Consider the following 13,157-nt stretch of genomic DNA (forward strand, 5'->3'; position numbering starts at 1 on the left):
AAACCACCCTCTCCTGGGATCTGAAGGAATTCAGTCTCCACAGTCATTTCAGCCTTGACACAAGTTGCATACACCCCTCAACCTGCGCCAGAGAAACCACTGTTTCCTTGGCCTGTATGCAATGAATTTGATGGGACTCCACGGACACCTATTTTCCTATAGGCTTGGAGGCACCAGCCATAATGAAGTACAGTCTAATATTTGATCACATGAAGTTCCTGAATATAGGTCACTCACAGGTTAAAAATCAACACTTTTAGAATTCAAACACACTTTTTGCTAATACCATAAAGATTTTGGGAGAATAATTAATATGTAAATGAATTTACTATACAAGAACAAAAAAAGGGTTAATATTTACTAACAGGTACTAGTCTAAATTAAATAAGCAAACACTCATTTGTTACAAAAAAAAAAAAAGGAGACTTATTTACACTGACCATCCCTGTTCCTCAGAGGGGACACTGACTAGAAGTGCATTGCATATTCATTATTGTTTTCCTACGGTGTTAATAGTGTTGTGGATATCAAGGACCCTAAGGCTGGTTGCAGAGGTTCATTTTCAGTCATCTCTATTTAAATGAAATTGCAGAAGCTCCTTCTCAGCAATGATGAGAGGACAAGCTAGTGCAGGGGCTGCATGTCAAAGGAAAGGGTCTGAAGTGAGAGATCTCGTTAAACCTTCCCAGGTGCTCCTGCACAAGGAGTGCCATAGACACAAGGCTTGGTGTCAGGCCCGGACTCTGAGAGAGGAGCTGAGAGAATTAGGTAGTGCTGCCCTCTACTAGTGTCTTCTGACTTCCTTAAGGAAAATCCAGGCCCTTGGGGGCTGACTGGCTCTGGGGACTGGAGCCTTTCACCTTATCTGCTGCATCTGCACTGAGCTGTCTTTGAAACCTCCCACCATTGCTCTAGCACTGAGATCACTAGTGTAGATCAGCCACAGGCTCTTTTTTCTTTTATTTAAAAAAAAAAAAAAGAAAGAAAAGAAAAGAGCTGTGTCATTGACCTAACTCTGCTCAAAGCTGTGGTTACACAGTCAGTGGCTGATCCACGCTAGTGCTCCTGCTGTTCCGAACACTGTTAGAACCAAGTCTGTGTTAGACCAGCAGTGGGAGACTGCCAGACAGAGTTCAGTGTAGATCAAGTAATGGCCAGGGGTCACTTGTTCAGACCCAGCTTGCTGTGGCAGTGAATTAAAGTTGTTATGGTCTGATGTTTGCTCTTTGGCCTGTATGCAATGAGTTTGATGGGACTCCACGGACAGGTGTCCCCATCACAATCCCTTCCCCATCACTGTGCATTTGGCCCCTTCTCAGTCTCAGCAGAGGCCAGGACTGAGCTCCCCCTCACTTCAGATTAGTGCTGAGCCACATGGAAGGCCTCATCCTCCAGGGCTAATCACACACACAATTTCCCACCCCTTCTCCCATCTTCACTTCTAGAGCAACTTCCTGTGCTGAGGGCTCAAGTCAGGAGATGGGAAACCTATCAATCTAAGCAGAGAACACAGATTCTATCCACCCCACTTCTGCAGCACAACCTTTGGGGCATGTTGTCCCATTCCACTCATATCTCCTGATGAGAGGCCTCCCTTATAGCCAGCAAGGCCCCGAGCAAGAAAATGACTGTGGAAACCCCAGAAGTAGTCTAGGGCCTCTCTCCCCACATAGTAGGAGGACATGTAACTGAAGGGCCCACAGAAGCTTATCTTGCTTGTGTTTATGGTCTGCTCTGTCTTGAGTGCAGCCTTCCCATGGGACATTACAAATCCATGTCTCCTGGGACTGTCACTATGCTGCATGCCACGGCCACTCTGAACTTCCCAGCAGCATCAAGGCAAGATCTCAAATCCCTCTGCTCCAAAAACACAGGCATCTGCCCCTAGAGCCAAAGGAGAATCTCCATTGAGCAGTACAGGGTCCCTGACACAGTGAAAGCAGTTCTAATTGTACCAGGTAGGGGATGTCAACCACCCTGAGATCTCACAGTGGCAGGTGCATCAGCAATATAATAGCTCGTTACATAGGGAGGGAAGGTGCTGATAAGTATGCCTTTAGTGGGCATTCAAGCCTGGTATAGTGAGTGCACGTTCAGTAAAGCCCTCATTCAGGATCATATTGTTTCCATAGGGCGATGCTGGCCTCAATCAATTGTAAACAGTGCTCTTGGCTTTCCCTGCTGTGGGCTGTTAACAGCGCATGCAGCAGCCCGGACTCAAGATGGGGGCAGCCACAGGTGGGAAGCAGCCCTGGCACAGAATTGCACTGGGATGTCGTTATCTCCATCTCCAGTGGTGATTTTTCTGACATAATTGGCAGTGATTGTCTTGTTTCATTAGCCATTACACAGCCAGTTACTGAGCCCAGCACTCCAGGGCTGTAGCTAGGAAGCCTCCTGCATTTGCTGATTGTGGGGATGGGGGTAGAGTTGCACTTATCCCTCCGCTTGGCTTGGGATCCCATGCCCCCTCAGAAGCCCTGTCTCAGTCAGCTGCCACCAAGCTCCCCTCAGGAGTGCCAGTCACACTGTGTGTGGAAAATTCCCCGGGCTGTGCCTCCAGCCTCCATGGCTAGGCTGGTATTTTCTCTTTATATCCCTTTGTTCCCAAGGCCCAGCGAGCACCATGCCTGCTGGCCAGAGACCGACAGCTGTCTTCCCCTTAGAGCTCTCCCTGCAGCCTCTCCTCTGAGGCAGGCCATGCTTCTTCCTTGGCACCTTCACCTGAGGGACATCTTCACTACAGCGTCAGCCTGGGCTCTTACCTGGCTGCAGCCCCTAGCCCCCTTCTCCCCTCCCATCCACACACAAAACCCCCTCACAGGAGTTTGAGGGAGCTTTCAGCTCAGGCTAGCTGTCCTGGCTGGGGATGTGAGTTGAGACAGGGTCATGCTTTCCCTCAGGCTGGTAACACACCCCCAGTAACTCAGGCACGGCTTTGCAGCAGCCACTCATGCGCAGTGCCGATCACTGGCATTAACACTGCAGTGAAGGCATAGCCCGAAAGGAGTCAGAGGCATAGCCCCCTCCACATGCCCAACATCATCTCAAACCTGTGAAGAGTCACATCTATAACACTATCCCCCACTCTCCTCCATGGACCCAGAAACTGATGGTGGAGACCCAGTTCCATTCCCCTGTGCGGATGCCCCTATTGGGCCAGCAGATGAGAAAACCTTGGCTGAATCCCCCTGGAGTTTCCTCAGCATCTTCTCCTTCGCTAATCCTAATAACTTCAGAGGATAGACTCTCAAAATGGTTTTGGATGTGCCTCGGTCAAAACCTGAGCTTCTTGTACATCTCCACCTGTGGTCACTGAATCTCCACTATTACTTCTACGATTACTCAGCCCAACATTCCACAGCTATGGTCACTTGTTAGGGGGCTTATTCCTTCACCCACTTACTTCTCTGGTCCTTCTCGCATGAACAGAGAGCAACAATACCCGAAGTCCAAAGGTGCAAACAATTCGATGTTTATTGGGGTGAACTTCCAGCAAGCATGATTCCAATTTCCTTCCTTAGTATCCTCCTTCCCAGCTCTGAAACCACAGAGCCTTACACCTGTGTCCTTGTTCCCATTTCCCCCTTTAGCAAAACATGATTCCAATTTCCTTACCCCCATTACCATCTCCCACACCCACTCCCTCCCACTTCCTGATTGACTACAGATTATATAGTAAAACTTGAGTTCTGCTTAGCTATACCTTAACCAATCATTTTCCTGAAATTTAACTAACCAATCCTAACATAGTGTAACATGATTATGTAACCAATTATATCCCACCACCTTAATTAGTTTACACCCAGCAAAATTAATTATACAGCAGACAGGAACAATCACAGAACCAGACTGAGATTATACAGACAAACAATAGCAAAGTGGGAACTATAATGACAAAACAATACAGAAGTGAGGATTTCACATCCCAGCTATTGATAAGCGAGTTCTTGCCAGACAGGATGCTATCAAACTAAGTTTCCTTTTACATTTTCTAGGCACTTCCCTTTCTCTGGAGGTGGTAGGCATTATCAGGACAGGACTGTATTCCTAACAGCCCAATAGCACCTTCTTTCAATGTGACTAGTTTGGAATGTGAGGATGTGACCCGTCGCTTCACAGTTTATGGCTGCCTCTGTTGCTTAGCCAAAGGCCTTAGCCTAACAACAGGGCCTCAGACTGTCACAGTAAGAGAAGGCCCTTACACCGGCAGACAGTGTTTTTGATTCTCTCTTTTATACCTCTATAACTAGCTAAGTGATAAGAATACACCTAAATTCTTTGAGTACAGGCCTTTACCGACAGTCCTGAATATCTAAATCCTAACATCACTCAGTGGCCCTATGCCCCTCCCCTTGTCCCTGGGTCTCCTATATATTACACCACAGGTCATTATGTCCCAGCTAGCCTTACAGGCTTCTCAGAGTGTCCTTTGAACTCCCACTGTGTCCTCCATGTGCCCGTCCGGTGGTCAGCAGGCCTGGCATTACGTTCCTCTGGTCTCAGGACTCCTAGTATGTGCCTCTCACATCAGCTTGTCTCCCTAGGCTCATTTTAGGTTAATCCTGACCTTGTGACAGAAACATTTTATATTGTAACATACCTGACAGTCCCCTGCCCCCACAGACCCCAGCACATGGATTCCCTAGATTCAAGAATCCAGTCGGCCTGACCTTAGAATCCAGTCAAGCAGTGGGAATGGGGGACAACCTACCTGTTGTCATAGCAAAAATCCATAGGAGGCTCCAACCCTTCCAAGAAATGAATAGTCTCTAAACCCTGTGGCTCTCTCACAACAGAATTACTAGACCCTTTCCCCCACTCCGCACCCTCCATTCGAGCCAAGAGCAAGCACTGGTACAGTGAAAGGAAATATAACCTACCCTCATGCACAGGCAGGAAGAGCTAGTTATTATGGCCTCCTAGCAGAAAGGCTATCATACCAGAGCCAGCTTTCTAGTGAGGGGCTTAGGCGGTCTCCCTCAGGTTGTGGAGCTTGTGGGACCTGTGGGGTGGGAATAAGGTGGATGTGTATCTCACTCATAAGTAGGTGATGTCTACTTTCACTCTCATCGCTGTAAGTCAGATCACAGAATCAATTGAGTTTCATTAGTGCAAGATCAGAATTAGGCACACTGGATGAATTTCCATGAATACAGCCCTACACTTCCCCTCATGCACACACAGAGCCCTTCTCCTTTTAACCCCTCAGGGTGATAAAAGGTGCTTTCTTCTTCTTTCCATTCGGAAAGCCAAATATGCCTCTATCTCCTCTGCAGTGCTAGGTACAGACACAGCCTAATAGAGATATACGCCGGGGCAAGATTAACAACTTAATTAACATTTCCCCAGATCCCTACTTAGCCCTTTAATGAGTTCACAGAACCACTACAGCTATAAACAGCCCAGCCAAAGTCATGTCAACCCTGGGTCCTGCTTGCCTCCTCTCTCATCCCTACTTCAGTGCCCTATATTAACTGCCCAGGGTGCAGCCAAAGTTTGCCCACTGCCCAGGCAGCACGATCACCAATTGCCTGGTCACAGCCCCCATGCAAAAGCTACAGCTGGGGCATGTATTTCAGAGGCTGACCCCCTCCGTGGCTCCCAGAGAGTCAGTGAACATAAACCAGTCTCTAGAGAGTTGTAGAAATATGCTGAGTCTCACACAGTAGCTCTGGTCGCTTTGGAAGCAATACAAGCTCACGCGGGGGGAGGAGGAGGGGAGAAAGATCTTAACGAGGGGTCTCATCTCTGGTAGAAACCCCAAGTCCCGCTTCTTAGAGCTATTTCACTGGTGGGAAGCAAAGGGTGAGGTTTACTTGGGACATAGCCGGCCCTAGGGTTGCAGTTAACTGATTGACAGCTCCTCCCCCTGTTGCCCCTTCACCTCCCACCCCCATATCTGCCCTCCCCTCTCCAAGCTGGTCAGGAGCCAGCATTAGAGAATTGCCAGCTGTCCTCGGAGACTCAGGGCAGCCTGGACAGCTCTACAGTACCATGAAGGGCCAGTGCTTTTGTTGACAGCTGGCATCAGGATGAAGCAGAGATCACAGCTGATCGCTCCACTCTGGAGCTAACATCAATCTCCCTCTGTCCTCACAGCCAAGTTTCAATAGAGCTGATCTGTGAGCGACAGCCCAGCCCTGGCCTCTCACTAATGGTGTGCAGGGCAAAGCACTGGCTCGTACCTTTTAGAACCATCTGCCTCCCCCTTTTCTCCACCTAAACCTGACCTCGGCCTTCTCCCAAACATCACCACTTTTGCTCAGCCCTGGGGGAATGCTTTCAGTGGGGATGCTGGCCTGTTCCTGGCCTCCCTCCCTAGTAGAGGCTCCACATCACAAGTGGGCACAGACAACTCAGCCTGCTTCATTGCTTAGGGCCAAACAAGTGAAATAAGCTGGCACTCAGTTTTTGGCGCTCAAACTGGCATTGCCCAGAACCACCTAAGCAGCAAAAACGCCAGCGCCTTGACAGGCTGAGGTGGCCTCCAGCCAGGTGCAGTACTTCCAGGGAACGTGACCATTGTGTGCTTGGTATCTCTAGTTCAGTCTAGCCCACCTATACTTGCTCAGGCAGGCCTACCCACCTCAGCCCCTGCTGCAGCCACCTCTGGCCCACTCCCTGATTCTCTTGGGCCCAATCTCGACCATCCACCCTGTTCTCCAATCCCTTCTACCTACCTTGTCCCCACTGGCCAATATAGCTATAGTATAGATATGTGATGCCTTAAGTTCCTCCATCCATGTATTTCACAATAATTATGACAACCAGTGGGCTACTGGTTCTCAGCTAGAGACCTCACATGCCACCCTTTGGTGAACTGTTATGCAAAGATCTGACTAGGGGATCCCTGTAAACCCTATGCACCCCTTGTGCCTTCTGCCCATTAGCACCAGGAGGTCCCAGGGTCCCACTCCCCCAGTGTGAACTGGGAAGGAGCAGGGCACTCTTCTCACCCCTGCCAGGCTTCCTGAGGTCTCCCTCCCTAGCCAGCAGCTCTGTCCCAAAATTACTCCTTTAAACTCCCTTGTCTGACTGATGTGGTAACCATGACAACGAGCAGCCTCCCTACAAGAGAGGCAGTGATAGAAGAAGGCACTTGGTTTCTGCCCTTCCGGCATAGCAGCTTGAATGATTCTTTTCTCAGTGTAACTGTGGGGGGGTGGAGGGGGAGGGAGAGAGAATGGCAAATTGCAACTGATCCTTTCCCCTTCCCCAGAGCTAGAGACACACTGCCAGCCTAGGGGCATCAGGCAGCTCAAACTCCCTCCTGGTTCCCAAGCACTTTTGTGCAGTTCTCAGTTCCCATATTCACAGCACTGCAGGGGGTTGCTCACTCCTCAGAGGGAGATGTACACAACGCTGAGCCTGACATTGCCATCCATGCAGGAGGCTATGAACTGCTGCACTGATTACGAAAGTAAGGGCCCGTTCCTTTGAGGTGCCAAGCATGCTCCATTCCCAAAGACACACAGCAAGTCAGGAGCAGAGCACAGGACTCCTGGCTGCCAGTCCTGTGTTCAGATCACTGACGTAAAGATCCTTACATAACCCCTTCACTGGGCTTCGCATCAGGCACACAAACCATTTTCTGCCTGCTCTGTTTGAATCTAGAGAGACATCACAGTGGTTGTCAGACTCTCAGAGAAGCAGCCCCAGGCCTCGAGCCAATAGCCAGGGCCAAATTAATTGATGGTGTAAATTAAGGTCATTGGAATTATACCAGGGGTTAATCTGGCTCTCAGGCAGTAGGGTGAATTTAATCAGCACTGGCATTTTCTGGACTGCCAGCCAAATGGCTAGTTAGGGACATAGAGATATAGATACAAACAGATATTAGAGGCAGGACTGGTAGCTCTGGCTATGATTAAGGTTACCTGACACTTCCCATTATAAATGACCATTTTCAGTTGCATTGAATTTTAACCATTTGGGCTGAAGTTTTCCTGACAGGTGTCTGCCTCAGATGGAATTTTGGAAAATTTCAGCCAAAATGGTTCAACTGTTTCTGCGAACAATGTTGAGGAAAGGTATGTAGTTTTACCCATGTTAAAAACAATCCTGGAAGCTTTTTTTCTTTGAGAAGCTCTAATGCCCCTGCTTTGGAGCAGGGACTTGAAGGTTGGCATGGGGGTAGCCTGTGGGCCAGGGCTTGCCTTTTTGCCGTCCCTGCAAAAAACGTCAGCCAAGTTATAGACTTTTGGGTGGGGACACATGGGGGAGAAATACATGTGGTTTGAACATACTCAGTAAAGACTTGCTAGAATTTAACAGCTAAATTCACTGAAGATTCACAGCATGTTCCACACCAGCATGGAAATGAGCAGGACTCTCCCTGCAATTGCAGTTCTGGGCTCCCACGGACCAGGTCAAGCTGGGCACCAGAACGAAGGGCAGGTAGCCTCTCCAGTGATCTCAGTGCCCCCCTTACTGGGTACAGGCAGCATGGAAGAGGAAGCTGCCAGATTCAAGTGCAAATGGGACAATGGCCAGACCTGTAGGCAGGAATCGAGGGGGAGGGTGGGGAAGGAGACTGGGACAACGAGCTTTGTGGAGGAAGACCAGAACTGGCTGGGCAAAGAGACTAGGGAAAAAGGAGCCAGGGATAAGGAGGAAACTGGGAATGACTGGGCAAGTATCCTCAGAATGGGGGGGGGGAGGAGACAGAGACTGAGATGGAGAGTCCATAGAGGTGAGATTAGACTTGCTGTGCAAGGACACTGGACTGAGATGAGAACCCTAGGAAATGGATATTCAGACTGGCTAGGTGAGGAGGATGGGATGGGGATCAGGGGTGCGCAAGAGACAGCACTGAGGCTAGGACAACTTTGAGGGGAACAGGGTAGAAGGGGTCCAGCTTTGGAATAATAGGCAGAAGAGTTTGTAGCCACTAGTCATACTCCCCTCCAGAGCATGAAATGGAACCCAGAACTCCTAAGTCTCACCATTCCTCTGCTGTCAGGAAATATCTGTGAAACCCCCCCCTCATGACCACTCCTCTTCTGGGAGCATAGGTGCTAATCCAGGCAAGCCTCTTCTCCAGAATTCAGGAGTCCCATAGCCTTCCCCAGGCTTGTGTAATAACTCAGATATACTTACCCACCTTGTATTCAGGATTATCACAGCCCTAGTCCTGCAGCTGGGTATAGTCCCTCTCTCAGTGGGTCAGAAGTTCCCAGCTCCCCTCCTGCAGCTGGGTGGTAACTCAGGCCAGTTAGCCCCTTTTACCTACTCAGCCCTTTCTCCCTAAGATTAGAGAGCTGAACAAGCAAATGACTTCTGCTGAGTGCTCTGATAGCCTTTTATCAGGTCCAGATGCTCATCAGTCAATTAGCTGCCAAGCAGCCACCTAGGCAGTTGACTTCTACAGGTGGGCCAAAACAGGTTTGTTCTCCCTAAAGAAGCCTGGCAAGCATAGACTAGGCCATGACTCCCCATAAATGGGTAAGCCACTCCATGCCACCCCCTCCATGAACTTATTTTCAAGGGGGTGTTGTGAAAATGTTAGTGTTGGTAGCTGGAGGGGACTGAGCTGTGGTCACTAGTCTCCCAGAAGGCCACCCCTGCTGCTGTGCCTCTCTTCCCTTTGCACAGCCAGTTCCTCCTCTACCCCTGTCAGCAGCACAGGGCGCTCTTTGACAGTCCCCTCCACAGGAGGCATCGGGGGGCAGTGCTGCTTCCAGGTACAAGTGGGTGGTAGGATGTCTGCAGCCCACACAACAGTCATTCCTAGCTTGATGTTTGCAAAGCACTCAGATACTCTAGTGATGTACACCATAGAAAAGCCCCTGGGGAAATTAACAGTTCTGCCGTCAGAGCAGGGTTTGAATGGTGTGAAGTAAATAAGGTCTAGGGCCATACATTGAATAAGGAGGAGAAAACAAAATGCTGAAATAGCTGCTTACTAAGTGAGCACCGTCCATGCTGTGCCCTGAACAAGGCAGAGGTCCCGGGAAGGAAAAGTATGTGATCATGTAATTAAATCTGAATCCTGAATCTGGCTTACGGGGAGAGGTCCCCTAGGTCTGTCTCACTGCCTTCCCAGAACAGCTATCAGTGTAAGGCATGCCCCCTCTCTGGGCTGAGCAGCACTGCCATGGGGAAGCAAGCCCTGAGCAGCAGCCTGTCTCAGAAGCTAGGAGTGACTGTTGTGTGGGCTGCAGACATCCTACCACCCACTTGTACCTGGAAGCAGCACTGCCCCCCGATGCCTCCTGTGGAGGGGACTGTCAAAGAGCGCCCCATGCTGCTGACAGGGGTAGAGAAGGATCTGGTTATGCAAAGGGAAGAGAGGCACAGCAGCAGCGGTGGCCTTCTGGGAGACTAGTGACCACTGCTCAGTCCCCTCCAGCTACCAACACTGCAGGCACAGCTTCTCCCTTCTACTTGTGATCAACTAGATCCAGCGAACCTCTCCTACCAGGGTCTCTTTTTGCTCTTCCCTCCTACTGCATCTTTCTTTCCTTGCTACTGGGGGTGGGGCAGAGAAGGTAAATGAAGGGAGAGAATATTTAATTTAAATACAAGATCCCATAGGCAGGCCCACTGGGCTGCCTCAGGCACCACAGGACAACTTCAAACAGGACATATGGTATTATTGGCCAGATCCTCAGACAGCTGGTGTAAATCAGCATGGCTTCACTGATGTCCATGAAGCTACACCAATCACCACAGCTGAGGATCTGGTGCACCTTTGGTTTGCAAACAGCAGGTACAGGCCGTGGTCCAGGTTTGTACAGTCTCACAGATGATCTTGGTCCAGGGCCTGCCCCCAAGCTTTTTGTTAGAATCCCATGGATGGTTTCTCTCAGAGGCACAGCAAGAGCCTCCGCCACACTGTACCTTTTCCAGAATCAGCGAGGCATTGACTGCAATGGGCCATTAGCTGAGCGTGGGCAGAGGGTGGCACATAATATAGATCCTGGCTTGTGGAGCGCCACACCTATTGACTGCTGTTTACGTTATAGACAAATCATTCAGGGCCTCCAAGGAGCTGCGCATCCTCAACTCCTTGTGACTTTAGTGGGAGCAGACAGCATTCAGTACTTCACACGGGACACTCAGCATGTAGCAAGAGAAGCCATACAGTTCTGTGGTTGCAGAACATTCCATCTCCCTAATATATCTTCCAAGTTTTTTGAAGGTCTTTGGAACCTTTCAGCATCTGCATGTCCATGCCACGGGGCCTCTAGCTCTTGGCTCATACTTTCTGCATTTGTCCTCATCATCCTCAACACTCCCTAACTTGGCCTGAGGAAGCTCTCCCGCACACTCCCCCAATCAGTTACACTGTGTGTTGGCTGGGCAAGGAAGACATTCATTTTTCCTATTAGCACCACTATTGGAAATGTGGACAAGTAGTTTCTGTGTCTGGGCTGGTATATTTTCATGACAAATATCCCTCTGCTCAGCCTCCACAGGTGTGACTGGCAGAAGTGTTCAGCCCTCACTCCTCTAATTATTCAGTACCTCTGAAAATCAGGCCTTCTACATAAATCCTTTCCTCATTTAGGTGCTCCCCTCCCACCTAGACCCAGGGAAAAGGATTGGTGCTTTCCTTTCAGACAGGCTCTGTAACTGGAGGTTGATATTCCCTGGGACCAAACTCTCCTTGCTCCCTGACTTATTCCTTACCCCTACCTCCAGTTCTCCCTGTCTTGAATACTCACTTCTGCCTCAGCAATCAGACCCTTTTCCTGGGACAGAGCCAGCTTGGGCAAAACACCAGAAATGGGTAAATAGCCTGAAAATTAAAGGCTAAAAAGGAAACCCCTTCTAATGAAAAATAATCTGCAGGTCCAACACAGAGCAAAAGGATAAGAAGTTGCTTGATTTTGCGTGTAAATGTAGGAGATTAGATTAGATTAGATTTGATTAGATTAGATAGGTCTGTGTGCAGTTCCAGCCCTTCCTGAACTGAAGAGAAGGCACACAAGCTGTATTCTTGGCTGCTCACAGAGAGGAGGGACAGAGGCAGGGTGGCACAGACTTGATGGAAGTGTCCTTTGTTTTAATTTGACATTCTTTTGTTTCTCCAAATGAATCTATTTTAACCCTATTAGTTAATCTGTCCCCCTGCTTTCCGCCATCACTCCCATGTCCCCTCATGCATCACTGGCTCAGCCAAGTTTCAGCACAGTCTCCCAACTGCTTGCAAAACTCCTAGGGCCTGAGAGGTAAAGGTCAGACAGCGCTCCATTCACACACACATCTACACTCACACACACACACAATGGGGAAGAGTCTCTTTCCCCCTTTGAGACAGGCGGGTTTGGGGTTCATCAAATGGGTCTCTGGAAATACTATGGAGAAAATTCTCCCTGGGCTGCATCTGCTTAGTACCCTTCACCCGTTGCTGCTGGTGCATGCTGGGAATTTTGCAAGCTAAGGAACATGCATTACCCAACCCCATTGCCATAATTTCACTGCACATTGTTTGAAGAGAATTTAGTGCTGGATGGAGTGCTGGATTGAAACAGCCCTGGAGACAGAAAAACAGGTAACACATGGAAGCAACAATTACTGCAGAACAGCTCTTTGGGGCCCTTTAGGTAAAATAATAAAATAATAATACCTAGCACATATGTATATATATATATGACACTTTCCATTCAGAGACCTCAGAGTGCTTTACAAAGGAGGTCAGTCTCATTATTTCTATTTTTCAGATGGGGAAACTGAGGCCCAGAACATTGATGTGATTTGGCAAAACTCACAATCCCAGTCAATGGTAGGGATGGGAACAGAACTCAGGAATCCACCTCATAGTTCAGCACCCTATGTGTGTTGAACGTGTTTCAATCCAGTATAAAATAGGATTAATTTACAAAATTTAGATCTGGATCCAGATTTGGATTCTGACTTTACTTCCCCAGTTCTGAGTGCTTGATCTGGGTGTGTGGTAGAGCACTGTCTCCATTATTATGTATATCCTGCCAAAATGAAACTTCTATTGCTCCTTTAACTATGGCGGCACTTCCACTCCACCAAACACCTTAACACCAGACATAGCTAGCCACAAAAGCAGGGAGACTAATTCTAATCGTTCATCTCCAACCACGGTGATGAAAATGCGATAGGATCCTGAAGGAAGTTGCATTTAAATGTAAGCAAAATAAAACACTAGTAAATGCATCATAGAGAACAGCCCTATG

At 48.9% G+C, this 13,157-nt stretch overlaps 1 long non-coding RNA gene across 1 annotated transcript in view; it reads right to left on the minus strand.

The window, feature by feature from the left end:
* Positions 1-13,157, minus strand: part of LOC125642265 (uncharacterized) — a 77,653-nt gene that overhangs the window by 56,602 nt on the left and 7,894 nt on the right. The gene's annotated exons all lie outside the window — the stretch shown is intronic.

The sequence above is a fragment of the Caretta caretta genome, chromosome 9, assembly GCF_965140235.1.
Source record: "Caretta caretta isolate rCarCar2 chromosome 9, rCarCar1.hap1, whole genome shotgun sequence".
NCBI classification, from domain to species: Eukaryota; Metazoa; Chordata; order Testudines; family Cheloniidae; genus Caretta; species Caretta caretta.